The sequence below is a fragment of the Macaca thibetana genome, chromosome 4 (assembly GCF_024542745.1).
Source record: "Macaca thibetana thibetana isolate TM-01 chromosome 4, ASM2454274v1, whole genome shotgun sequence".
NCBI classification, from domain to species: Eukaryota; Metazoa; Chordata; class Mammalia; order Primates; family Cercopithecidae; genus Macaca; species Macaca thibetana.
In genome coordinates this window covers 12,816,883-12,843,541 of record NC_065581.1, presented here as the reverse complement: position 1 = coordinate 12,843,541, position 26,659 = coordinate 12,816,883, and the positions used below count along the sequence as shown (strand labels likewise).

At 38.7% G+C, this 26,659-nt stretch overlaps 1 protein-coding gene and 1 long non-coding RNA gene across 6 annotated transcripts in view; one reads left to right on the top strand and one right to left on the bottom strand.

The window, feature by feature from the left end:
* Window positions 1–26,659, bottom strand: part of PHACTR1 (phosphatase and actin regulator 1) — a 578,071-nt gene that overhangs the window by 439,398 nt on the left and 112,014 nt on the right. The window lies entirely within an intron of this gene.
* Window positions 16,783–25,058, top strand: LOC126953734 (uncharacterized). Its single transcript, XR_007725331.1, has 3 exons — window positions 16,783–16,973; window positions 19,935–20,072; window positions 24,963–25,058. It is a non-coding gene; the product is annotated as an uncharacterized LOC126953734 (long non-coding RNA).

Sequence of the window (26,659 nt, the reverse complement as noted above, 5' to 3'; positions counted from 1 at the left end):
CACTCCAGTCTGGGTAACAGAGTGAGACTCTGTATCAAATAATAATAATAAATAAAATAAAATAATAAAATAAAATAATTAAAATGTTGTTTTTCAGTGGTAGTACCAAAGATCATGGAATACGTGACAAAAGAAAACATTCGGCAAAGCAATGCTTGATTGTTTCAGATTTTTATTTTTTAAAGGAAAATTCAGAGTTTAAACTTCCAACTGCTTTAGAATATGTAGAAGAATCTAACAGATTATTAAGGATTTGGGAAATCAAAGTAGAGGCATGTGAAGTGTGTTAATGACAAATATGCCAGACTCTGTATTCCAACCCAGCTTTCCTATTGCTATGCATGATGAGTTACTGGGTGCTTGTGTAATTAAAGATAAAAGGGGACCTTTTATTGCATTAGACTGTTCTTACTCATGTCTGTTTCTCTCAGAAAATTTGTAGGCTGTTGGCTGATTGAAAGGCAAAATCTGAGTATTGTTGGATTCCCTTGAGGCAACATCTTCTAATGCCATCAAAACCCACTGCTATTCTCAACAGCACTGCATTTCCTTGCATCCCCTTATTAATGTCGTAGATTGTTATTTAAATGTTCGCCCATGTATTGTTTCCGAAGCCTCCCTTGAACTAGGCTATTTAAAGTTCAAAGCCTCACTTTATACTTGTTGCATCCCTTGCTCAGCACCCACTTCCCTGGTATAATTCTTGTTAATCAGTCTGACCAAGGATATGTCTGATTTACTAAATCTATTGCCTTTGTATGAATTTGCAATAACTATGTCCAGTTTGTGGAATCAGGGTGAGGCAGAATTTTTCAGATGTGTGAACACATGAACTCTCTTAAAATTGGGAAGATTAAGATATACTACATAGGTGTATGAAAACATTGGAATATAGTTATGGGTTTAATTGCGTTCCCCCCCACCCTCCACCAAGAAGACATATTGAAGTCCTAAATTCCAGTACCTTGGAATGTGATCTTATTTGGAAACAGGGTCTTGGCAGAGTGAAGGGAGTTAAGCTGAGGTCATGAAGTGGGACCTAATCCAATACAATTGGTGTTCTTATAAGGAGAGAAGAAGAGACACAGAGGCACATGCAGGAAGAGGGTGTGAAGACACACAGGGAGAAGGCAGCCACATAACTGGGATGATGCATTTACAAGCCAAGAAATGCCAAGGACTGCCAAACATCAGGAGCTGGAAGAGGCAAGGGAGGTTCCTCCCCCACAGCCATTAGATAGAGCATGGCCCTGCCGACACCTTGGTTTCAGACTGAGACAATACATTTCTATGATTTTAAGCCAATCAGATTTTGGTACTTTGTTACAGCAGTCCTGGGAAACAAATACCAAGACTGAATGAAGCCAAAGGCTACTGGAGACCCAATTGGGAAAGAGTGATCTTCTGCTAAAGTGAGAACAAATGATGAATAAGTAAAGTTTCCCTTCCCCAGGCAATGCCATACAGAAGGGATGGCAAAAAATTTCACCTTGTGTGCAAAGTTGATTAACTAGCAGTGGCTCCCTGGAGCAAGAGTGAAGGAGGACTTTGCATCTGCACGCGGGCCTGGTGGGCAAGAGTGCAGGCATCAATCAGCAGTATCTGCGGTGAATGTAGATGAGGGAGGAGTCAGAGTGTAGGCTAGGGCAGCAGTAACCATTGTTATTCTGGTGGCTTCTTGGAAGTTGTGAAGGATGAAGGAGATCCAATATCTGGCATAGGCTTGGGGATAAGAATAGGGAGTGGAGATGAAGAGGGACCATTTGACTGGGACAAGGGGGAAAAAAGAACTCATGACTATACCAAGTTTCAGCCCATGCAGTCAAATGCCATGACATGACAGGACAAAGGACATAGAAGACAAGGCATCCCATAAGATCTCAAAGCCAGAGCAGGAAAAAGAAGCAGGCATTAATTTTTGTAGCATGAAGTCACCCGGGAAATCTCAGTGACCCAGCCATGTATGACTCACCCAGTTTTGAATAAATATGGGTTTATTTATTTTCTGGAAATTAAAACCTCCTACTGTAAGGCTTAATTAATAATTAATTAATAGTTTCATTAACACAATTCTTGGGAGTATGAATTGTGTATTTTTGTTTTATATTTCAAATATTCCTAGGAATTCCGGGGGAAAAAGAAGAAAGACATTTCCCTGATTATTATTTCATTATCTGGGGGATGGGAAAACTACTAAGTGCTGCACAGATGATGGTTTATGACATCATAGTTCGTGGGACCTGAACTATGCCAGGCCTCATCGGTTCTGCAAAGCAATGAAATCATAACATCAGCAAAATCTCAAAATTCCCTAGCTCTTGCACTTCCTGCCCATATGGACTCTGTGCCAGCCCCAGGCTGTCTGACCTACATGCTCACAGTCTGTCCACTACCATTACTGTGTGCTATCTAGACTATTTTTTCTCTTCCAGTCAGACCCATCATCCATGTCTCCAAAGAGTTCTGCCTGAAGCTCCTTTCCACAGGCGGTTGCAGACCACTCAGCATCCTCTCATTCCCTGACACAGGATACCTTCTCTTCCTAGCAAGTATATGTGTTCACACAAGGAAATGAAGGTCTGGCTGACCGAATCACTGACGTGGGACCTCACCACACTGAAGCCCAAGTGCTTTATTGTTAATTGTGAGGGCTCTGTTGTTAAGTCTTCTAGAACTACTAGCGATGTGGCAAGGCCTTCCTAATTGGCTCATTCTTTCACACGCTCCTAGGGAGCTTCTGTCATTACTCTTGTGTTGGGAAAACTGCAGCGTCTAACTCAGAGCAGTCTCCTCATGCCACACTGGAGACTTTCTGCTGGGGAGAGGGGGCATCAGTGTCACCTTTAGAGAACTTTCACTGTGAGATGAATCAGGCGCCATCTGCAAAGTCATTTGACTTCTGTTTAAGAAGAATAGTGCCTGTCTTTGAAATTCTAGAAAGAACAATCATTGATACTGAGAGGCAATAAGATTAAATGTGCTTTGAGAAATGAAAAAAAAAAAGTCTCATTTCCTTGGCATTTTAGTGGTTCTAATGAATGTCCTTTGATTGTGAGCCATTAATCCAAGAATTTACAACGCTTTCTTAAAAAAAGAAAAGAAAAAGATTTGCTTCCTTTAAATTGAGGTAGACTTCTTTCTCAGGGGAGTTCATTTAGTGTTCTCTGACAGCAGAAAGCCATTTGAAAAAACAGTCAGAACCAGAAACCTAGCTATTTTCCTCATTTTTGCTCAAGTTCCCAAGTCTTATTTTCAAAGTGATCAGTAACACCGAAATGTTTATCAGGATGTGGAAGAAAAACCTATTAAATGTCATTTAAAGTAAGATAATCTTCAGGCATGTTGCAAACCAATTGTCTTGAGAAACCTTTTATCAAATGCCCCTCCCCCGCTTTCTAAATGAAATGCTATTAAATTTCCAGATAAAAGTCTTTACGAGTTACATTAGGTTTTTAATAGAAATGAGTTTGGTGCCTTGATTCAGTCTAATGGATCCTAAAGAAGCTTGGGAAAAAAATGATAGTAGGAGAAAAGAAAAATGAGCAAGTACCCTTATGCATATTTGTGTTTATAGAAAATCTTGTATTTTAACACATGTATATGCACATATATGTATATTGGTAAGAGTATGTCAGAGAAAATGGACAAATCTTGATCTTCCATTAGCAAGTGCTCATTTCTGACGGTTAAGATAAAAATGTTAGCACACAGGTCTGATTTCTTGTGTGGGTTGTTTAGTTACTCTGTTTATAACCAATATGTGCTATTGATCTAGCCTAGTTATGGATGGATTAATGAAAATCTTGGTGCATTGCACTGACGATAATATTTAATTATCATGGATCATTTATTATCCTTTTCTTCTTTATGGTGTTCAATTCTAGCACTGCCCAATGATCAGCTGTTGTCTCAGGAAAGGCTGTTCTTTTAACCACATCGAGACGGTGAGATGTATCAAAGTTCAAATAAAGGATAATATACAGGAAATAGTGAATATTTTTAAAACCTCAGTTAATTGGTATCAGTGAGATAGAAATTGTTTCAAAGGGGCAAATTTTGAGGAGTTTTGTTCCTTTAAGACTTAGCTTTAATTTTTAAAAATTAATTTTGGATGGAAACATCTCAAGATATATTAGCTGTTTTCCTGCCTTTGGAAACACAGCATCTTGACTATAAAGTAGCACCTTTTTAAATAGTTTATTACCATGAATCTTAATTAGGATACTGTGCCACTGAAACACCTCGAGATGTATTCAGTAATTTTTCTCTTATACTAGATGGCTGCAAGCTGCTGTTCTCATTGAGGTAGTCTGATTGTTTTCATAGTTTTTCTGTTTTCTTTGGGCTCATAGTTTCTAGCCACTGCAAATATTAATACTAACGCTAAAATCAAGACTAATAACCAAATGTGTTGGATTTACACGTAAATTAACACTCACAGATTATCAGTAAGTATTGAGAAGTACTGTGTTTAAGATTTATGAGCTTTGTGTCATATAATTTGACTACTCAAAGACCTTTGGGGTTTGTTTCCTGGTTTTTGACTCATCTCTTTTGTCATAGATGAGATTGCTGAATCTAGTTTACAAATAGTGAGTGGCTATTATTTATCCATATCTTCTACCTACCTACCTATCTATATCTGTATATTTATACACACGTATATAATGCTGATGTTAAAAATTACTTCTATGAATGTGATTATACCAGGTGCGGTGGAATTCCTACAACTATGAAGACCACGCAGCAACATAAAATGCTGATAAGAGAACATTATCTTTAACAAAAGAAAAAAAAAAAGCAAGTTGCTGCTGGGCACGGTGGGTGGCTCACGCCTATAATCCCAGCACTTTAGGAGGCCAACACGGGCAGATCCCTTGAGCTCAGGAGTTTGAGACCAGCTTGGGCTACATGGTGAAACCCCATCTCTACCAAAAAAAACAAAAAAACAACCACAAAGAAAAAAATTTAGCAGGGTGTGGTGGCATGTGTCCTAGCTGTGGTCCTAGCTACTCAGGAGGCTGAGGTGGGAAGACTGCTTGAGCTTGGGAGGCAGAAGCTGCAGTGAGCTGAGAGTGGGCCACTGCACTCCAACCTGGGTGGCAGAGTGAGACCCTGTCTCAAAAAAATAAAAATAAAAAATAAAAAGCAAGTTGCTAAGTGGCATATAAACTGTAGTGGCAATTATCACAAATTTCCTAAGGCTACAAAAAAATAAAAATGAAAAGGATGAAAAAAGCATTAATTATTAAGGTGATGATGTTATACATTCCTATATTTCCAAAATTCTTGTAAGATTAATATGACTTCAAAAGTTAACAAGCAAATCTATGACTAAAAAGCTCAATAAAGAGCCAAATGTTCCTGCCACACCTTACACGTAAGGAATCTGATTTGGTTTGTAAGTAACATCAGCGCATGCCTTGCAGCTCTGAATCTTAGACTCAAGGTCTACCCAGTTTTGTTAGGAAACATCTGCCCATACAGTTTATTACCTAACAGTAAGGATCCTTAAGATGCTGAATGGAAATTGGGTTTAATAGAACACAGAGACCTTAAAACTGTCACTATTTGGAAGGAAATTTGCAGTATTATCTCAAGAAAAATATCTGACATGTGTTGGTACCAACTTAAAATTTTCCATTTACAGAGTAGTTAAGATGATATTCTCTGTATCAGCCATCAACATTTATCGACCCATTCATTGATAACTATTGATAAATGCACATGTTTACTAAGCTCTCATTATGTGCCAAGCAGTCCACTGGGCACAGTGACCAACAATTAAATATCAACATGTGGCTAAAGTCATACTTCCAAGTGGAGAGTGGAAGTTTTCATGTTATGTGTTTGGAACTCAGTTTGTTTGTTCGTTTGTTTTTAAAGAAATGGCTTCAGTATCATTATTAGCTCCCTCCTCTCCACAGTTTTGCTAACTGCAAACAAATTACATTTAAACTGTTCACATTGCTGGCTTGGTTTAGGAATTGGCAGGGAAGAGATGCATAGTTTCAGCAGGTGCATGAAATCTGCACCCAATTAAATTGCATACTTTGACAGATGAAATGTTAAGGACAATAAGGGAGCTATTTTAAACAAAGAAGTCAAAGTTACTCTTGCAGAACCTAAGAGAATGCTGCCTTCTGGTGAGACAAATCACCTTTTAAAAGGAATAAGATAACGTACATTTCAGGGATGCATGTGCACAATTCCGTAGCAGAGCCCACAAAAGGAACTTTAATAAACACAGAATTCTGGTACTCAGATGTGCAGGGGGCACACTAAAGAGATGCATTAACCTCAGTCTATCTTCCTTTCGGAGGTTTTTTTTTTTTTTTGGTAAATAGTACACGAAAGTCTTATATATGATAATAATTTCAGCACATTAGACTGTGTCGGTGCTGAACAGAAATAGTAATCCCTGAGGGGAAATACCTGCCATGCTATGGATGATAATGCTGCCATCTGAAGCTGCAAAGCAGCAGAAACACTGCCCAGCACGGCGGGGCGGGGAAGGGGGGTGGGTTCCCAATGACGTCTTGGCACTCTTCTCCTTTCTCTCTGCAAAAGAATGCGCAAGCCCCTGGCAGTGGAGACTGAAATGCAAAGGGGAGAGTGGGGAAGGATTTACAAAAGATCTGGTGGCCTATGTGATGGGTAACACTTATGCATCAAGAGATCTGGTGAAGAAGAAAAGAGACCGAAGTAACTGAGGGCACTTCTCCACCTTCCCTCTTATAAATCATGCATTGATGTATAAGCAGCCCAAACACATAATCACGCTGTACATTTTTTAAAAACTCATAATTTTGAAAAATGTCGATCCAACACTCAGATGCGGATATGCATAAATATACACGCAAACACACACATGCTACATGTATACCACTATGGTTTTATTTATTTATTTTTTCTTTAAAATCTTATACCAGGGGAGAATGGAAACATAATAGGTGGCTTTTCTCTAACCAGTTAATTTGTGGTTGCCTGTGCTGCTCAAATATTGATGTTGTTATTCCTTCCCACCACTAGAGGGCTAAGCAGAGGGGACTGGCTTTTCTTACAGGCCCACGGATTGCTTTAACAGTAGCCCAATTTCCTCCCCAAGCCACTTTCCCATCGTTTCTTTAGTGATACCTTCTGCTGCTGATTTGCTTGCTTTTCTTTTTTTCTTTCACCTTTAATTCTTTCCTTCTTACCTCAAATGCTTCTTGAAACACTGCAGGCTCCAGAAGGCGGATGTTCCATCTAGTATTTCTCCGTGCTTTATAGTGCAGTGTTTGCAAATAGTAATAAACTCTAACAGGCATCAGGACCTGGGTGCCTTACCTACATTTTCTCTGAGCCTCACAGTGGGATAGTTGCTTCTTGTTATTTATTTTTTAGTTTTTATTTTCTTTAGGGATAGGGTCTTGCTCTGTCACTTAGGCTGGAGTGCAGTGGTATGATCACAGTTCATTGCAACCTCAACCTCCTGGGCTCAGGGGGTTCTCCTGCTTCAGCCTCCCAAGTAGCTGGGACGACAGATGTGTGCTACTACACCTGGCTAACGTTTTAAAATTTTTTGTAGGATGGAATCTTACTATGTTGCCCAGGCTGATCTCAAACTCCTGGCCTCAAGTGATTATCCTGCCCCAGCTTCTCAATGTGCTGGGATTACAGGTGTGAGCCACTGTGCTTGGCCTGATTCTTGTTAAATTTTAAATCTCATTTCACATAAGAGGAACCTGGGGTTCAGAGATATCAACTAAGAAATAACTTTTATTTTCATGTCTTCAAAGATGGACACAAAGTGATTATTGCTCAAGGTCACATAGCAAGTGAGGATAGAGCTGAAATTCATACCTACATCTGTTTGACTTCAAAACTTATTTTGTTTCTGCTGCACTCCATCAATACAAAGAAACCAACGACTTTTGTGACCAGCTAAAACATTTTATACAAATATTAATACAGACTTGACCTGTTTTCAGTGAAGAGCAAAGGGAACTTTATTGATTGATAGTCTACCACATGTCATACCTACTATGAAGTCTGTTACTCATACCATCTCCTTCATTTAATGTCAGTTTACCATCTTTGAATATTCAGAGTTAACCATCTTTGAATACCTGCAAAGCTAAGTTGCCCATGCGGGTCTGAAATCCTTCATCTTATTCTTACTGGCGCTGAGAAGTTGTCAATTTCTGATGCATGGTTTAACACATTATTTTTGAGGAATCAATGGTTTCCAAGCAACTGGTTTGCTCACCAGCTTCAAAAGAAATACGTATTTCTAGGTAAATCAGTCTTTCTATCTGTTTATCTATTTCTCTGTCTATATACACACACATGTGCATAACTGCTCTTTTCCACTCTCTGGACTCTGCTCTCCCCACCTGCCATCCCCAACCTTCAAGCTTCTACACCGGATTCTAGGCCTCCTCATTTGTGTCTCCTTTTTTCCTTCTAGGCTGTCATAAAATTGTCACTGAAATGGGAAGCAATGAAAAGAAAGTGAACCAAAAGACTAGACGGTTCAGGCACCTGCTGTCCAAACCCCTGGAGCTAAAGTCCTTATTGGAGCTACAGAAATAACTTTTATTTTCATGTCTTCAAAGATCAACTCAAAGTGATTATTGCTCTTAAGTAATAATAGAAAAGTTTTGAATATTCTCCTTGCTATAGGGAATTTTAACAAGAGAAAAGTGTCCTAGTTCCCACATTAAGATACTTGGACCATCAAAACATCAACTCAAAGTCTTCCTACATTTCAATGACAAAAAGAAACTGTTAAGAAAATGTTTAATTTAGATAGCATATCAAGGGGAGATAAGTCAAATTGTGACCTCTAAAACAATTATAATTATGTGCTAGATGTCCACGTAATGGTTACATTGACATTCTTTAAATAATCAATAGGGACATTACATTAATGTTGATTTTGCAAGATTTAGAAAAAAAACACCTTTAGGCTAGGTGTGGTAGCTCACACCTGTAATCCCAGCACTTTGAAAGGCCAAGGCGTGGGGATTGTTTCAGGCCAGGAGTTTGAGACCAGCCTTGGCAACCCTGTCTCTAACAACGGCAACAAAAAAAATCAGCTGGGCATGATGGTATTCGCCTACAGTCCCAGCTACTCAGGAGGCTGAGCTGGGAGGATCACCTAGGCCCAGAAGGTGGAGGCTGCAGTGAGCCTTGATCACACCACTGCACTCCAGCCTAGGTGAGAGTGAGACTTTATCTCAAAATAAAAAAAAAAACAAAAACCTTTACTCTTTAAACGCATTTATTAAAATGTATTTTACTCTTTGAAATAATCTCAAAATTATACATTACATCCTTTCAACAGTTCACCAGTAATTTATGACATTGACCCTTTGGGCAAAATTACACAGCCTCCTACTTACAACACTGTCCTTACAGGAAAATATGACACCTTTACTATCATATGTTTCCCCAGTAACATTGGCAAAGTTGAAGACTGTCTATGTAGTGTGTCACACTGAGAGAAGTAATACTCATAAGTCATGAAATTATGCTTTAAATAATCAAGTCAACTATATTTGAATAAAGTAAATTACTCATTGGGATGTTTTCAGAAATTTTTCAATAGAATTTTTAAGGGTAGAACATAAAACAGGCATCGTTTGTTCTCATTAAATATAGATTTTTTCCAATGTTATTTTACAGATTTATTTTTATTTTATTTATTTTATTCATATACGCCTTATATTAAAAGGTAGAAAAACAGTTGTCTTAGAATAAATCTCCTTATTACTAGTGGCATAAAAATAACATGATTGTTTTGAGTGATGCCAGAAACTTGTATAGATTCAAGATGAGATCAAAAGATTCTAAAGGGCATTCTTTAATTTTTTTAAAAAATAAAGGTGTAAGAAGCCCTTGGGCAACTGAAATAAGCTGCTTAATTAAATGATAATATTATAGGAAAGAACATTGTCAGGGGTTAAGATTCCCACAACAGATATGCCGGATAAAGCAGGATAATTATCAGAATGATTTTTGGCATAAACTTGAAATGTTGACTGCACTCATTCTTGGCCACCTCTTTTAATTCTTTAAATAGAACACTGATTTTTAAAACTCTCTAGTCTCCCTTTTTGATAGCTAGATAGCTACAGTAAACATTGAAAAGCTGAATTACTCTGTTTGACTAATACTTCTTCCTGACCATGCTGGAAATTTGATTTTGCATTTAGTCATTAGCATTTAAAAAATAATTCTTATCTTCCTAGTGATGTAACAAAAAAGAAGATCTTGATATCTGATGCTCAATTCATTTGTATAATGCTCTTGTCCCCTCCATTAGAAATACATGGAGCTGAGATATTGTGAAGCCCCACTCATTTTAATGAGAGTTTCCTAGAATTTAACAGGTTCAAGCTGGTGGCCTCTCAAATCATCCTGGTGCAACTATGGTAGGGGCACACTCTTTAGGTAGAACGATGTGATTCTGCACAGCAAACAACAAAAAGGAGGAAGCAACACATTGGTCCAATGGAAAGAACAAGGTCTTAGGGTCAGGGCTCCATCTGACAACTTACTAAATGTGGGACGTTGGATGTGTCATTTAACTTCTCCAAATCTCAGTTTTCTTATCTCGTACCATAAGGAATTGCTGTGGGGATTAAGTAAAGTAACTCTATCCAAAGAGCTTAATGCAGCGCCTACTATGCAACAGACAGTAAAAAAACGAAGTTAGTTCTTATATGTCTCACCACTTTAATGCAGCAAGGAGACCCTGTCCTGCGAAGTGCCACTTTTGTGAGTTCCATGTTCCCACTTAGACTCCTATTTAAGGCTGTGTCTCAGCATGACTGAAAGAGTGACCATGCCATCCACAAAATCAGCTCAACCAAAGTCTGCAGCAGTATGTCCTTATCAGCTCAATGCAACAAGCATTGATTAAATGCTTCCTTCATGCACAGTACTTTCCTTTAAAGCAGTGATAACATCCCTGGAAATTTGAAGAAAAAGAGCAAGAGAAAATGGTCACTATCTTCGAATAGACATAAATTTGGGGGTGGAGGTATAGACCTATGCACTTTCCTTTTGATAGAGATAGTGAGAATTGTGTTGATGTGTGGGTATAGGAAACCTATGTCTAAATTACCCATTTCTATCTAGGATTTTACTGAGAGCTGCATCATAAAGTTCCAGAAAGTTCCACTGCTGTGATACATTGCTGCTGCTCTTCCTGGATGAGAGAGTGGGTCCAGGCAGCAATACAGAAAAGAGCTTCTGGCAGGCTCTTTCTCCTGTCTGGAGTCTTCTTCTACAAGTTAATCCCTGGACACAGACTCCACTAGCCCCTTTCTCATGGACACAAGCTTCTTTTCTGTTATGTTTAGGTTTTGAGCATGATGGAACAAGTTAAAGGAACAAATGGGCAGTATTTAAAGATAACAAGCTAGATATGCCTAGATCATGGCTGACTAAAGCCAGTTGTTTTGCATTTTTAGATAAACGTCTATGAAGATCCATACCATGCATTTTTGAATGAATTAGCATCAAAAAAGTATAAAATACAAATGGTTTATATTTTTAAAATAATTTTTAAAGTCAGTGATCTGTAATCAGATCCCCTTGAAGTCTCCTACATGACAACTACATAAAAACTCTGCTTGTGATTTCTCATCAGTATCTAATTCTCCTACACTGGTGCTGGGAGTACTCTCTGAATACATAAAAAAATTGTAAGTCAACGATCCTCTGTTCTTGCTTTATGGCTGTGTTCCCTCCACATTCTCGTCTTCTAGTCACAGCACTGTTTTCTCCTTCTGCACAGCCTATCTTCACCACATCTGATCAAGGTGTTAAATGTTACTCAGCATCAGCATGCCACAGACAGTTGATCTTACTTCATTCATTATAATTTAATGAATCGTGTGTTATGCGTAAGGGTGAACTCACTGTCTCGTGTGTACATCTTGATCTATTGGTGACCAGTATTCTGTTTCTGTTAACTTCATCAGACTTTGGAATCAAGTTGGGAGGCTGAGGCTTGAGGAGACCAAGATAATCCTGGTACCCCTAATGAGGGGTCAATGGGACCAGGCAGAAGGAACCCAGCCCACAGGGCCCATGACATATTGAGAAGGGCCAGCCTACCTCAGAAGTAGCCTGGCTACTCTGCTTTATGGCATGGTATAACCTGACTTTACTGAACCCCACAAAGGACTCGCTGTGGGGTTGGGTAGGGGGGATGAAAAATATCCTAATTACTCCCTGCTGATTGACTTGAAGGGAAGGAATGATAGCTTGCTTGATGCCTGGGCAGCAGCAAGGATGGGGCAAGTACAGAAGCAAGGGCTGATGCCATTCCTTGGTCACAGATACAATGTATGCATCTTCAACATGTAGTCCTGTGACATTTTGAAGAGAGTATTTAGACCCACTGTTAGCCGTCTTATTTGCATCTTCAAGTTCCTTGTTCCTCAAAGCAAATTCTGAGGTTCTGAGGTTGAACTTCTCTATGATTAGAATCCAGGCCCTGCTACTCGCTAGCCATGTGACCTAATTCTCTCTAAGGCTGTTTCTACATTTGTGAAATAGAAATAAAAACAGTTCCTTTTTGTATTAAATTGCATAAATGAACCATTTAGAGTAAATGACATGCAGTAAGTACACAGTAAATATTAGCTAGTACCATCATCTTTGGCAGCAGCAGCATCAGCAGCAGCAGCCTTATAATTTAAAGACCCCAACATTTTCTGAAGACCCCAGACACCAGAGACCTGAGATGCAGATAAGGCTTATCAAACATGGCCAAACCGCCCAGGATGATTCACACCGGCATTAATGCCATTCTGCTTCATGTGGGGGTTGTGGTTATTTTTAATCACCCTTAGGGGAACACAAATTCACAACCATTTTGAGGCTATTGAATGAAATTATTTTGTAGTGCTCATATTTCATGAGTGCTTTTGTACTCATTGATTTAGAGTCGCAATCATTTTCCAAACATATCCAACAAAATGGCATCAAAAGCACAAACAAGAGAACACGACAGCCTCCCATTTTATGAAATTTTACTTGTTTATTTTACCAAAGACGGCTTAACTTGTTATAAACTACCACTTTTAATATTTTCCAGCATGAATTGTCTTCTCCTATTTTATTTCTACGAAATTCTAAAGTACTGCCTTTAACTGAATAGACAAGATTTTGCTGGACAGCAGGGGTTATGCATGACTTTTCAATCTAGGAATCAAAACAAGGAATGGTGGTGAGCTAGGAAAGGAGGAAAGAGGCATTGGATACGGTGGCATTAAACACAGACACAGTGCCTGGAGGAACCAGGCATCAGACACAACCAGGCTCCGGGGTAGCTGCTGTGATCCCTGCCTTCAGATTTTCACACCCTCGTGTGACCCTTTTCTCTTGTGTGTGAGCAGGAACTGTTTTTACTCAGTACAATATAACCAAGGGGATGGGCTGTCACTTCTGTAATTACACAATATAGGAAGACACTTTCACTTGCTGGTTAATGCAGCTAGTAGTCATGTTGGGGTGGCCTACTTGGTGAAGAATTGAGGGTGGCCTCTTGCAACTGAGGATCCTCCAGTTGAGAGCAGGTGAGAAACCAAGTCTCACAGTCCTGCAACTGCAAGGAACTGAATTCTGCTGACAATGACATGTGCTTGGAAATGGCTCCTTCCCCAGCTGAGTCTTCAGATGAGAATGTAGCCCTGGCTAACATCTTTGCAGCTTTGTGAGACACTGAAGCAGAGGATCCAGCTAAGCCTGTGAGGTGATAAATATGTGTTGTTTTAAGCCACTAAGTTTGAGGCCACATTGCCGTGCAGCACTGGAAAACTAACACACACACTTATTACTGTTAGTTACTGGCTTGTTACTTTAACATGTATATCTCTGCAGTACTCCCAATAATTTTGTGAAGGTTTTATCCACATTTTATAGAGAATGTTGCTGCTTAGGTTGTTAAGACTTGCCCAGGGCCACATAGCTACTTTGGGGTAGGGCTGTGATTCATAGAGAAAACGAGATTTTTGTGGTTTGTTTGTCTCATTTAGGTAAACTGCGTTAAGTTGGACAAATGATGTCTCTTCCTTATCTTTATATTTCAGAAGTAGAATGGAAAAGATGCTAAATATCTGCTTCATTTTTTCATTACACTGGACCTAATAGGACTGATGAGACAATGCCTTTAAGAAACTCCTGGCTCCCTGGAGAAAGGTTTGTTAATGCAGTTACTATTTGAAATAATTTTGAAGAGTTAAATTATAAAGTGAATTACTGAGGAGGTGCTTGCTTTCTTAGAACAATTCTTTCCTCTTTGTAACTAAAAGACTGCAATTTTAAAAGTATATAATGTATATCTCTAGCAATATTACACAGATAGTATTTCAATGATCATTTCTAGAAATGGACCTTTAAGCTAAACGAGTCACACTCTGGTATTTGTAATTTTTTTTAATTATCATTATTTACTGCATTGGTTCTGGAAAACCTGCAAAGACCCTATTATAGGACCAACAGGTTTGTGTGCCTGCTGTACTGTAACAGACCAATTACACTGAGACAGCAGGGTTTGTAGCAGAAAAAGACTTTAATGATTGCAGAACACTGAGCAAAGAGATGGGAGGAGGATCTCAAATCCGTCTCCTCAAGGAGTTCTGGGCTGGTGTTTTAAGGAGGAACATAGTGGAGGAGGGGCTGGAAAATGGAGGTCGTTGATTGGTTGGGGTAAGAGGGATGCAATTATCAGAACGTGGAAACTGCATTTCTTGATGAGCTAGCTTCTGGTGGGGTCCTTTACACCAGCTGATGTCAGTAGTTTTACCAGCATATAGGACCTGAAAGAACATCTCAAAGGGAAAACTTAACATTTCGTGATGTTCAGGTTGTTATCTATAGAGCAGTTAAAGGAAACTATAATTTTGTACTAGGCCTACATGATTCTAGGACAACGGGCACCAAACAACTGTGAGGAAGCAGGTCAGAGAACAGCTGACCTAGCGATTAATGCTGAATGTGCTGCAGGCTTGGATTATTTTTATTTTTTCTTTCTCTCTTCTTCCCTGATTAATTTAATAAAGTTTATAGGAGTAGTTTCAATGATAGCCTGATTAGTACCTGAAGATGCCTCTTCACTTTCCAGCTCCCTAAATATTGCTGGAGATGTTCCATTCTTCTATTCAGCCTAGTATCCTTTGTGCTATTGACATCAATAAAAGGATACAACAAGGGAATAATCCTGATAACGAATACTCAAAAGAATCCAAGTTTTTGACTTTGATTTCTTTAGGTTTACCAAACTGTGCCACCAAAAGAATTCAGGTAAATTGCTTGTCCAAAGGAAAAAGAAAATCTTGTTCCATCATTTGTCCTGAAATTGAAACTGAAAAAAGAAACAGAGTTGGCAGGAGAGAGAAGAGGGAGACAGCAGCTGAAACTCAGAACCAGGCTGATACTTCATATTTTAAGGCTCTGTGGGTGCACTTTCTGATGCCTTTAGAAGTCAGGTGAGGCTGATGGCTTCCTTACAGGTTTCAGAAAGTAATTCAAGCTGAAACAAAGGCTTCGGTACTTAATTCAAAAGCATTGCAACTATTAATATTGTTGCTTTTGTGGTTTTAAATAAAAGGCCATTATGTTTTACAGGATTTTATAAGGAAACAATGTGGGCACACTGAGGATTTAATTTTTTTAAATTTATGTTTCAAAAAGAATTTAAAACTTTGTGCTTTGTAGCTATTCAAAAACTGAGGATGAAATTAGTATATGTGAAATTTCATTTGCAGTTATCTTTAAGTATTTTCTTTTGTGTGTGTCCCAAAAACCTGAATCTTAATTTAGGTATTTCCAGTAAAAAATTACTAACTTTTTATGTTACTTAACTTTTCTGATCCTCTTTCCTTGTCAGCAAAATAGAAATAAAACATCCATCCTATCTACCTTAAAGGGTGTTGGTAACATAAAACTATGGTGAAGAATAAACTATTGTATAAAACATAGCAAATTATTAATATTTAGTCTGTCCCTATTTATACTTTCTTCTCTAAAATATGTCTTAAAATGGGTATCAAAAAAATGTATGACATTAGTTGGTGGGAAGGAGATTCATTTTTTCCTGAATACCCTTTTAAAACTCTTGAATTTTGAATGATAATGTATAGTCTATTAAAAATAAGTAAAGAAAATTAAAGCCAATAAATAAGTGTTTAGAAGTATTTCCTCAACTGGCCTTTCTTCTCAAGGTCAAATCCTTCAGGCCTGTCACACTGCAACAGTCGTCGCCTTGATTAAGGGTTAGGCCAGGGAGCAGTGCAACCTCCCTCTATCCTATCCACACCTGCTCCCCAAGCCTCACACTCTGACATAGGTGTCCCCAGAAATATCTCATTTTCCTCTGCCCACATTTTTCTGACTGCTGGAAAGGAAGAAACGTCTTTGTAATGTGACTACACCCAAGGTTCTCCACCTGACTTCTCACCTCTTACTCCAGGCTTATCCACACTCAATTCTACGTTCCACAAGAGGTCTGCACTCTCCTCAGGTTCTCTCCATTTGGGGTGCCTGCCTTTGTCCTGCCAGCTCTTCGCATCCCACCCAGGTCAACTCTCACCTCTTCTCTAGCTTTTCATCCTAAGCTCCTTGCTCGCTTTTTCTGAATTCTCTTCATTGCTAATTGGTCGTGAGGCACAAATAAATCATTTTGCCTTTCAAGCATACATTTTTACCAAGAGGGTATTTGAAGAGGTACAGATGTTTCCACCACTGATAATAATCATTCTGTTCTAGGAGGTTCTAGAATGTTCTAAGTTGTTCTAGCAACCTACCAAAAACAAGTCACTTGAATCAATCCATACGCCTATTTAAGCAGAATATATTGTATGGTGTTCTGAAGACCATATTGAGAGAAATATTTATTTGGATGTACACACTCTGAGTTTTGTTTTTATCTCTTTACCTTATGACTCTGACTACTACATCTCTAAAATAGGGTAAACTATTTTTGGTGTTAGGTTTTGCTTGTAATACTCAAGTTTTTGTTTCCACCCACTGCTATAGTTATCTGGACTTGTGTGTGCACCTGGCCATAGCTACATCGATATAAATTTTATTCATGGGTGCACATTTTGCATATACCTTTGTGTAATTTAAAAATGTAAGTTATGTGCTTATACCCTGCATTCTCTATTTTAACTTCTTGGATAACACTGCCATTTTACTTTATCAATTTAAACCTACTTAACTCTACCCAATCTGCAGAAATGTCAACCTAGAGAGTCAGACTTCACAAGCTCAAACTCCCCAGGGAAGAAGGTTGAGACATTTCTACTCATATCTATAGATGTATTATGCCAATCAGGCCCCAGGGTTGACAAAATCCAATTACTTCAGCCAAAGAGAATATATTTTTATTATCTTCCAGAATCTTTTGAAAAATTGTTATTGAGTACCCACGTGCTAGACATTGTTCTAGTGACACCCATCAATGGAAAGAATAAGCAAAGTCTTGTCAAATATTTTAGGGGAATGGGTGGGAATAAAAGCAGTGGACAAGTATAAAATTATGATTTTGGAGAACAGTAACTGCTATTGCAGAACTGTAGCTGGTTGATCAGAGCCAAGAGTGACCATAGCCTCCTGTCAGGATGGGGTTCAGGAAGGTCTCTCTAAGGGGGGCAGCCCCAAACTGAGACCTTGAGTGACAAAAACAACCCAGCTACAGGATAATCAAGGAAGACCATTCCAGCTGGAGGGAGTTACTGGTGCAAACATCAGAGTGCCCAAGCATGGTAAGTATGGGCAGGAGTAGAAGGAGAGGGAGTCTGGGCCAGCCCAGGCACTGTCAACGGCAGGCTAGGGGATGGGATTTTATTCCAATGTAGTAAGAGGCCATTAGAGGATTTATACTTAAAAGTGTGCACCCCAGCTGCCCTATGAAGAATAAACTGTGTCCGCATGTGTGTGCATGTGTGTATATGCAAGAGTGGAAGCAGGAGACCAGTAAATAACTGGGATGAGAAAGGTGATGTTTTCAAATACAATGAACATGGTGATGAACATGGACAGAAGCAGATATTCAGATGTCATTCAAGAACTGGAGATTTGGCCCGGCACGGTGGCTCACACCTGTAATCCCAGCACTTTGGAAGGCTGAGGCAGGCAGATCAACTGAAGTCAGGAGTTCAAGACCAGCCTGGCCAACATGGCAAAACCCCGTCTCAACTAAAAATACAAAAATTAGCCAGGTGTGGTGGTGGACACCTGTAATCCCAGCTACTCAGGAGGATGAGGCAGGAGAATCACTTGTACCCAGGACGCCGAGGTTGCAGTAAGCTGAGATCACGCCACTGTACTCCAGCCTGGGTGACAGAGCGGAACTCCATCTCAAAAAAAAAAAAAAAAAAAAAAAAAAAAAAAAGAAGAAGGACTGCAGGTATGCAGGTTTGTGTAGCAGAGATTATCTAGTATATCAAAGATTCCTTAGATGTGCCCAGCTTTAACACAAAAAGGAAGCCAAAACCCAAGTAGCACATGGATAGTTCCTTTACATCATAGCATTCCAGAGGTAGGAGGCACCTCAGAGTGGGAAGACAGTGAACCTAATAGGTGAAGTGACTTCCTCATGGACACGCAATCAATTGGCTCCACAATTGAGACTGTCTCCTCATATTCTGTCTACCTCACCATATTTGGCACCATTGCTAATATGGAAGTTGCTCTTTTGATCACATTGCAGTTGATCATCTAAAGCTGCAGGTTGCTTACCTCACGTGTCCTAAGACTTTGCGATGGAAAAGAAGTCAAATGTCTTGGCTCAGAGAAGGCATTTTAGCATTTAGCATATTACTCCACACCCCTGTGTCTATTACTGATATATCTACGTGCCTGACAACATAAGAGGAACAAAAGATGGGGGGTGGGGGCTGTTCGCTTCCAAATAACAGCTTAAAGGTCTGAAACTAAATTATTTATTGAGGCAGAGGGCTTTGAAACAAGCAATGGGGTAAGCGAAATCTTGAGTATTACACTCCATTTAATAAAAGCATTCCAATTTTGCTTGCTTTGAGAGTTCATTGGCTTTCATATGAGGAGTTCTTGACTCCCTAAAGAGCTTAGTATTTGCATCCCAGTTACCAAGGCCAGGTTGAAAAAAAACCCCAAAGTGCTTCCTGTTGACAAGAGATGAACTGGCTGATTATTTGAGACATGTTAAGCCATAAATTATTTTTAGTGCTTATAGTTCTAGAGTGGCTTATTTTTTTCTTTTTATTTTCATGCTACAGTGTGACAAATATGCTGGCCTAGCAAGGAGAGCAGCATTCTAAAGCAAAATGTATCAGAACGTTCAGCTCAGTTTTAGGGTATATGAAATGAATTCCATTTCAGACTCTTAGATAACATAAGATGTTCTTTCCAAGTGTTTTCCTTTTAATAAGTGCTGTACCCTGGAATTTCAGACTGCTATCTTGAGAATGTGGGAGAGAATCCCTAGATTTCACCATCATTCTGATAGAAATGAGCATCACCTTAGTTGGCACACTCATTAAACCTTTTCAGTGCCTACTTTTCATAATTTTTATGAGCCCGGGTCTTGCTCTGTCACCCAGGCTGGAGTGTATTGGCACAATCATGGCTCCCTGCAGCCTTAAACTCTTGGGCTCAAGTGATCCTTCCACCTCGGCCTCTTGAATCGCTGTGACTACGGATGGATGTGCCGTCAAGTCTGGCTAAAATGTTGTGTTTTTGTTTCCTCCTCCATAAAATAAGGAGGGTGCTCAGATCACACAGTCTAAGATCCCTTTCTTCCTTCTCCCAAGTAAAAATATATACTAACTATTTTAAGAACTCATTAAACATTGTGTGTGTGTCTGAAAAGAACAAGACCATATTAATGAGAAGTGTATTTTCCAACTCTTAGATTTAATCTTCTCTTCCCTTATATCTCCAAATAGCCGAGAGGAAGAAAAGTCATGACTGTATGAGCATTAACATAGGTGGTTCCAAATCACATCACAGCTGTCATTCTTGTGTCTGTCAAGGAATCCGATGAAACATGGAACAATTTCAGACTGGTTGAGGCCTCCTCTGAGGTAAGAAACACTTTGAGGGAAGTCACACTTGGAGTGTGCAATAGTGCAATGTGAATTTAAACAAGGGAGCAGACTTCTCACCTAGGCTGTAGGTCTTTCTATCCAAGTAGGCCTATATTTCAGCTACTGAGTTATGAAATAATAGATGACATTTTCTTCTATTTTTAAGCCCATTCCTTGCTCTTAGGTCACTGAAGTGCAAACTGTAACAATATATACCTGAGGTCCTGAGTGACGGTTTCTTGTCTGGATGATTTTTCTCATTTGGGTACCATGATCCTTTCTATTTTCTGACAAGCCTAATGTCTATAAAGTGCAAAGACTATAGACCCCAGTGTTCACATAGATTATAAAAATGCATTGTAATTTCAATGTTCATTCATTTATTTGTTCATGTAGCCAGTTAATCAATGGGTATTTCTTGAGCAACTACTATGCACAGAGCAATGATTTTTAATAAGAAAACATAGAGAAATGTTTCATCTTTATTTTCTTTTTCTAGAAGAAGCTCAAATACAATAGTTCTTTGATAATTTTGTATGTTTTAGGTTTGTGGAATTCAACTTTTTAAAATGTTATTCACACCGTTCAGTTGATAGTTACACTAAAACCCGAGACTTCACCACTATGCAATATATCCGTGTAACAAAAGTACACTTGTACCCCCTAAATCCATAGACATTTTTTTCAAAATAAAATTTTTTTTGAGGCCAGGTGCGATGGCTCACGCCTATAATCCCAGCACTTCGGGAGGCCAAGGTGGGCGGATCCCCTGAGGTTGGGAGTTCGAGACCAGCCCAGCCAACATGATGAAATCCCATTTCTACTAAAAAAAAAAAAAAAACAAAAAATGAGCTGGGTGTGGTGGCAGGTCCTGTAATCCCAGCTACTCGGGAGGCTGAGGAAGTAGAATCACTTGAACCCGGGAGGTGGAGTTTGCAGTGAGCCGAGATCGCACCACTGCACTCCAGCCTGGGCAACAAGAGTGAAACTCTGTCTCAAAAAAAATTTTTTTTGAAAATTAAAAATATGTATTACTCAGAATAAACGAGTCTTCAGTTAGCATATTCTGCCCCTATGTGAAAATAGACTCGTAGGTAGGCTCTTCGGTTTCCCTCCCCCTCTCTCCCTCTAGTCATCATTTCTATTAACAAGTTCAACATAGAATTCATCAAGGTGAGCTTAAATATGTGGATTCCATAAAGCAAAAATTGAAAGAAATAAGTACCTTGCCATCAACACCTTTTTCACAGATTTTTTTTTTTTCCTAGAGCCCTTGAATCTCATCTTAAGGGCAATCCACTAAGGGAGTAGAGTAAGAGTCTGGGAACTCAGGTCCACTGCGTATGAAATTTGACTGGAGTTTTTAGTTCATTTTCAATTTTCAGCCTTCAGTTAGTTGTGAATTAAATAATTAAATACATGGAGTGTCTTAAGTAAAGTGAAGATGCCTTTCTCTTTTCTTTTCTTTTTTAAGATGGAGACTTGCTCTGTTGCCCAGGCTGGAGTGCAGTGGTGCGATCTTGGCTCACTGCAACCTCCGCCTCCAGAGTTCAAGCCATTCTCCTGTCTCTGCCTCCCCAGTAGCTGGGATTACAGGTGCCTGTCACCACACCTGGCTAATTTTTTTTTTTTTTTTTTAATTTTTAGTAGAGATGGGGTTTCACCAGGTTGGCCAGCTTGATCTTGAACTCCAGGCCTCAGGTGATCCTCCCATCTCGGCCTAACAAGGTGCTGAGATTACAGGCATGAGCCACCACGCCTGGCCTCATTTTCTTTTAATATCTTTTTCTCATCTTACCCATTCCACTCATAAAATTGAAGCCTAAGTTAAGATCTCATCTGGACTATTTTAAAGAGTTTCAATTACTAAACTCTTTCTACTGTTATTCCGTACTCCAAGCCGCTAATCCAGGTTGCCAGTCAATGTTTCTAAAGCTTAGTAGTAATCTGATCACTCACCTACTCAAATACTTTCAAATGAGTTTTCATCACCTCCTAAGTCAAGCAAAAAACTCCTTCGTCTTGTACTTGAGGCAATAATTTGGTCCTAAACTGCTCCTCTATGAAACCTAAGAGTTCCTCAAGGCTGCGCTAGGCTGAGATACAACTTCATGTAAACAGTTGTTTCTGCTGCTGGAAAGAGCTTTTTCCCTAGCCTCTATGCTGTTGCTTTTCTCTCTTTTTCCTTTTGAGAGATCACACTCATGTGCACTGTGATCTGGCATTGCCTTGCTATGATAATAACTCCCCTGGGCCAAGAGCTATAATGTATGTCTTGCTTCTATTCCAAATTGCTTTTTTTGTTGTTGTTTTGGTTTAGTTTGGTTCGGTTTCATTATTTTCCTTTTATTTTTAGTTGACCCATAATAATGGTACACATTTACGGGGTACAGAGTGATATTTCAATACGTGTATAATGTGTAATGAACAAATCAGGGCGATTAGGATATCCATCACCTCAGACATTCATGATTCCTTTCAAAATCCTCTGTTCTAGATTTTTGAACATATACAATAAATTATTGTTTGCTATATTCACTCTACAGTGCTATACAACCCCAGAACTTATTCCTCCTATCCAGCTATAATTTTGTATTCATTAACCAGTCTCTCCATATCCACCCCCACCCCCACTTCCTAGCCTCAAAAAACCATACAAATTGCTTTCTAAAAGAGCTTGTGTGTTTGTTTTTCTTTTTTTTACACGAAGCATTGTTTTTCCCCAAAAATAATTTTTTGGTCGATTTTTGTTTATTGCAAAAGCAATCCATTTTCATTCCAGAAAAAGAAAACAAAGATAAAGAAACAGAGGGAAACAGAAATCATCCATAATCCTACTCCTTCAAAGACAGCTACAGTCAAATTCTCATGTAACTCCTTCTCTTTTTGCAAGAATATTATACCCTACAAAGGTCTCTAATGTGGTTTTAAAATACTACTAAATCACCCAATATTACAAATTAAAAAAACAAAAAGAATAGAAATTCCGCCAAAGAGTATACTTGATATCTACTTTTGATGATTATTTTCTTATAAAAAGAACATAGCCACATAATTTTACATCCTTCTATACCATCAAAGTTTACTTGAATCTTTGCATTTTCGTGCGTAGTTTTTATATTGAATACATATAAACATGCTATAGGAAATGTACTGTATAAGAATCAATGCTATTTAAGTAGGTAACTGCAAAAGTCAGTGACAATTCCTAATTAGTGGGAAGAGTAGAGAAGCAAAATGTCCCACTTTAAGCTGAGAATTTTATGATCTTCTATAAATAAATCCTTTTGACGCATCGGCATCATACGCAGCAAAATCACAGAATGACAACTCTAATGCCTACCCACTCAGCCAACTGGGATTGGTTAAGGTTAGGTAGGTAATCAAAGCCCACAGCTATTTCTTTGTATAGATAATTCTAGCTCTGATTAACCTGACAATCACATTCCAAAATTAAGTTTTTTACTGCAAAAGAAGGATGTTAAACAATTGCTGAAAACCAAAGTGACTAATGAGTATCAAAAAAGCCCAACTAACAAACCATAATTTCTCCAAATATTCTTTGTATTGCAAGCCTCCCTCACCCTCACATAAGAGAGAAAAGAAAGCTCTTCTTGTCATTTTCATATTATCATGTAATGTGGTTGAAGGAAATTACATTAAAATTCACTTCCGCTTTCTTTATATCATCAGTATGCTTGCCAAGGGCCAGTCTTTTCAGGAAAAATGGACAATTTGAAGCTGGTATGTGCTTCCACAAAAATACTAGATTTTGTCAGCTCCAAGAATATCTGTCATAAACATCAGGTTCTGCCAATCCCAGTAAATCGGATTTGCATCTGTGTGAGGATTTATGTTGCCTTTTTCATGAATAAAATACCTCTCTTGACTCTGTCTATTGACACTGATGTAGTGGTCATTTCAAATTATCTTCCAGAGGTAGATTCTCCATACACAGGCTTTCATTTACATGGATATATCTTAAAATAAGCAGAGCTGTATTAGTTAAGTTAAAATGAGTGGCATCTTTGGGTTAGAAGGCCTTTGTGTAAGCTCTAAGAGGTCTATAAAATCCTTGAAATGGTACATAAAATGTAATGTTATGAATCAGTGCATTTTTCTGGGGATGGAGTCTATAGATTTCAACATTTTCTCAATGGATTTGTGACCCCAAAATGTCTAAGAATACTTGCCCTACATTAAATACAACTGAGCGAATTTGCTTTCTTATCTATGTGGTGAAGTTATAGCAGCTATTTGGGAAGTCCTTACCTCTAAAGTAATGAAGTAAAAGACAGAAAAAGTCCTTTCAAGAAAACTCCAGGAATGTTAGCCAATAACATTATTTCAAGATGGGTCGTTTTCTTAAATAATCAATAGCATAATGACTATCAGCCTTACGCACAGAAACAATCAGGAAGGATGACAAGTGAGGGAAAGTGGGTATCCCACAGAATTGCCTTTATTTAGGTGGTTATTAGGATGTTCTTAGCATTCAGTTCTTAAGACTGTTAAGAATTAGTCCAATGGAACTCGTTGGTCCTTCTACAGTCAGTCAGGGTGTCGTGGAGAAAGTGATTCATTGAACAAAGTGTGTCCATAATGAGTCCCAGATGAAATCCCTGCTTGATCTTCATTTCAAGATTAATCGTCCTTAACCTGAGTTATTATTTCCTTTATGTTGATTTATGGACAATGTGAATTGTGCAAACCTAGGAGTTCTTTAGTACGGTATATTTAAGATGCACTGCAAGGGATTTTTATTATTATGATTAAAGTAATGAAGTTTGTAAATTACATACACAAGATATAAATTAGAAAAGATTCAAGGACACCCTATAACAATGTCACAGTAACTTGAATTCCTGTGTGCTTTCTTCCTGAAAGGCAGAAAAGTGGAATAGCAAGAGGCAAACTGGCTACAGCTATTTCCCCATGGAGACGATAATTTCGCAGGTAAAAGTCATCTGTTCTATAAGTTGAAGTAGGGAAAACATTGGGAATTGTTGCTAAATTTGATCAAGTTTTTAATTTTCCTAGCCAATTATGTAACCACATCTAAAAAAGACATGTGGGTCATCATGATATAAATGTTTAGTCTCCCTGGCTCTACTTTGCCCAATACTTTATTTTTACTTTTTTGTGTGGGGGGAGACACACTTTAAATTCACATTATCTTATTGGGGAGTATATATCTTTGTAAGCTCTTAATTCCTTTCCAGAAAAAAAGTGGTAAGTACATGAATGGAAATACTGCGTTAAATATACCCTCTATTGGCTTCCTTGGTTCTAAGTCACTCAGCAAAATGTCTGCATTTTTGGAGTTAGCCATGGGGAAAAATTACTTTCAGTCTCTACATTGCAAAATCTTGTAATCTATGTGCACGCACAGAATCATACTGAGAAACACTCCCAATCTATTAAAATGATTACTTTGTTTTTGTTTTTTTTTTTTTTTTTTTTTTTTTGAGACAGAGTCTCGCTCTGTCACCCAGGCTGGAGTGCAGTGGCCGGATCTCAGCTCACTGCAAGCTCCGCCTCCCGGGTTTATGCCATTCTCCTGCCTCAGCCTCCCGAGTAGCTGGGACTACAGGCACCCACCACCTTAAAATGATTACTTTAAATACAAACAAAATCGTAATCTAGGAAAAACACATGGAGTTGTGAAAAGTCTCCTTCTAAATGTTTCTTTTCTTTTCTTTCCATGTGCTATTTGTAATGCTTATCTCCTTGTGAGTGGAGAGTTTACCAAGAGTAAAGGTGAGTTTGGGAAACCTGAATTTCATGAGATGTAGATAGGAAAGGCAGTACCCTAGCAGATGAGAATGAGACAACCAGACACGCAGAGGAACTGATGGTGAAGGAAAGAGCAAAAATGGAGACAGGAGAACACTCTAGAAAGAAATTGAAAGGAAGAGTCTGGTAGAGGGAAATGACTGGGACAGGAAAAAGGCAGGAAACAGGCCTTTGAGATTCACTGCTTCTTTGGGTACAACTTCCACAATCCAAACACAAAAACAAGAACAATGAGATTGATCATCACAACCAGCACCTGACCTTCAAAATACAAATTGGCTGTATTAACACAAACTTAGGTTTTTAAATTAACTTACTCTATTCATTTGTAATATGCTGGTCTGTCTCCAAATAACATGGAGAAACAACACTAAACAAGAAGCCATCCTTTCATTCAGAAATGAGCAGAAAAATAAAAGAAATAATAAGAACTAAGATTTATTAAGTGCCACCATGTGCCCCTTACTCTTCTAAAAATTTTTTTTTTTTTTTTTTTTTTTTTTTTTTGAGACAGGGTTTTGTTCTGTTGCCCAGGCTGGAGTGCAGAGGCACACTCATAGTTCTCTGCAGCCTCAAACTCTGGGGCTCAAGCAATCCTCCTGATTCAGCCTCTTGAGTAGCTTGGACTACAGGTGTGCACCCCCACACTCAACTAATTTTCAAATTAAATTAAATGTGTGTGTGTGTGCATGTATGCACACGTGTGTGGAGATTGGGGTCTTGCTATGTTGCCCAGGCTGGTCTCGAACTTCTGACCTCAAGTTATTATCCTGCTTTGGCCCCTCAAA